We start from the raw sequence: 2,509 nt of genomic DNA, 5'->3' as shown, positions 1-2,509 counted from the left end.
GCACCGCGCATGCGCCACGCGAGGTTTTTGTGAGGGGGCGGGGGGGGGGGAGCGGGGTGCGAGGAGGGGGGCGGGGAAAAAGGCGGGAAGGGCGTCGAGCTGAGGCGGCGCGTGCGGCCGCCATTCCCTCAGCCCCCTCTGGGGTCTTTTTTAGTTTATTTTTTTTTAGGGTCTGAGGGCTGTTTAGAGCTCCGTTAGGTTTTATTAGTTTAGTATCCGTTCTTTTTGCAGCTGTGGCGATGCCTGCCTTCATCTGCCCCTCTTCATTTGCCCTGCCTTCCTCGTGCTTCTGAGGGTTGGGCTTGGTGTCGTGAAGTGAAAATGCACAAATAGTTCTCATCCTTCGTCTAACATAGGGTCGTAAACCACCACAACACTTGGGGCAGCAGGGCTTTTAAAGAGAGGCTTTCCACCACTGTGTGCAGTGAGAATTTCTTGCCAAGGTTTGGGGAAGATTGGTTTCTCAAGGCAAAGCCTTTATTTAAACCCTTTTAAAAGCAAAAGGGATTATACAGCAAGTCTGTCTTATAGCCGCCATTAAGGGGTTTTAATACAAAGCTTAAAGGAGTACCTACAAGGAGGTTATGAAGGAAATTGAGTCAGGCATTTCACAGTGATACGTGGAAGGAGGGATGCGAAACAAAAGTCAAAACGAGAGATGGAGGCTTGTTATAAATTGAGCTTTCACCATGGTGAGAGTGAAGCATTCAGACAGGCTGCCTAGAGAGGCTTCGTAGTCTCCATCCTTGGCAGTTTTCAAAGCCTGCTTGGATAAAGCCCTGAGCAGCCTTGGCAGATCGCGCCAGTGACCCTGCTCGGACAAGAGGCTGGACCAGATGACCTCCCGAAGTTCCTTCCAGCCCAAATTACTGGTAAACCTTTTCTCTTCTATACACGTGCCTTCCCTTGTTCTCATTTGTAATGGTTTGCAACCAGAGGAGGCACAATTCTCAGTGCTAGTAGTCCTTAATTAAACACCTATACAGGTTTATCCCGAGATAGCCTTTCTTTCCTGTCTGAGTTTCAGTCTTGTGTTGGAGTGAATTAATCCAGCTGCACAAATAAACACCCCTATAACCAAGTTACCCAGCTATTTATAAGACACTATAGAGCTGAGCTGGAATACAGAATGCTACCAACAATGCAGTAGGAGGTAAATTTAAAGGAGGGTAGGAGACATACATACCTATATCTATATATGTTGGTGGATTTAGCAAAGGTAAACCATGTTCTGTGTTACCTGTCCTACATACTGATAGTAGCCTATTACAACTTCTGAGGCATTCAACACCAGATTGTGAAATTGTAGTTTGTAATGAATATATTCCCACTCCGAATATGTTTTCACTCTCCTAAGCTTATCCTGCACCGTAGAATAGCAGTCCTTTGTCAGAGACTCAGTGGATTTTTATGGGGTAACAACTGATGTGAAAGCTGTGAATGAAATTGGAAAGGCATTGTAGTTAATTTTACAATGCATAATGCATATCATGACTACTTAAACTAAAAACGCACACTCGTTTTATTCCTGACTTCATTCTCAGATGAAAAACGGAGCTTCTCATAGCACAACCGGTCCTATTTACTCGACTTCTACCTTTGTCCACCACTGACTCGGACAATATTGCCCTTCTCATTGCTAACACTTTCTGCAGTGTCCTGGGTTTTCTTGGCAAGCATCTTATCCAAGTCATGACTGATTTTTGGACCCTGCTTCGTTCCTTCATTTCACAAACTGCTGCCCATGGTGAAAAAACAGCAGGTAATGCTGCATTGTAATGAAGAAATGCTATAAAACTGCCTCGTGGGAAGTAGAGAAATGGTCGTACCACTCCTATTCTGGATACACATTTCTCCTAGAAATTTATTTTTGTACCCTTTCCTTTTTCTCTGGCTTTCAGATTCCCAACATAAACTCTGCATTTTTACTAATGTACTTATTCTTCTATAGTTTATAGCTGAAATGCAGAAGGAAATTTAAAGGACCAGTTTTAGAGAAACAAAAGATCCTCCTCACCCCCCGCTGCATGAGAGTGCTTAGGTTGAGGAGTTTTCATACCGCTTGTTGTTGGTGTTGTTTGTTTTTAGAATAAACAGAAATGTCTCGATTAATTCAAGACTGTCTATGCGTCACATGGCAGGAGGGAGGTCAGCCTCCTTTGCAGCTGATGACATCCTTCTGACCAAAGTTCTCTTGTTCCCAGGAAGTGGAAAATTAAATTGGGTGATATTTAGATAAATAACTTTAGATAAATATCTATGAAAATGAAGGTGTAATCTCACCTCCTCCATGTGAAAAAGTTATCTAGGGTCAGTTCTGTCCTCCTCAGTGGCAGATACCAAGTGAAATACTGTCACTTACTCTTCACAAACCCTATTGTCTATCTTTAATCCAATTCTGTATTAAAATTACCGGACAGTTCCTAGGTGCTTGCACCTTGAAAATTCACATGGGAGTGCGCTGGTGTGTTCCAACACCAACGTGCATGTGAGAGTACCAAATCCTCAA

This window comes from Aythya marila, assembly GCF_965140915.1.
Source record: "Aythya marila genome assembly, chromosome: 25".
NCBI classification, from domain to species: domain Eukaryota; kingdom Metazoa; phylum Chordata; class Aves; order Anseriformes; family Anatidae; genus Aythya; species Aythya marila.
Note: the sequence above shows the minus strand (reverse complement) of the source record.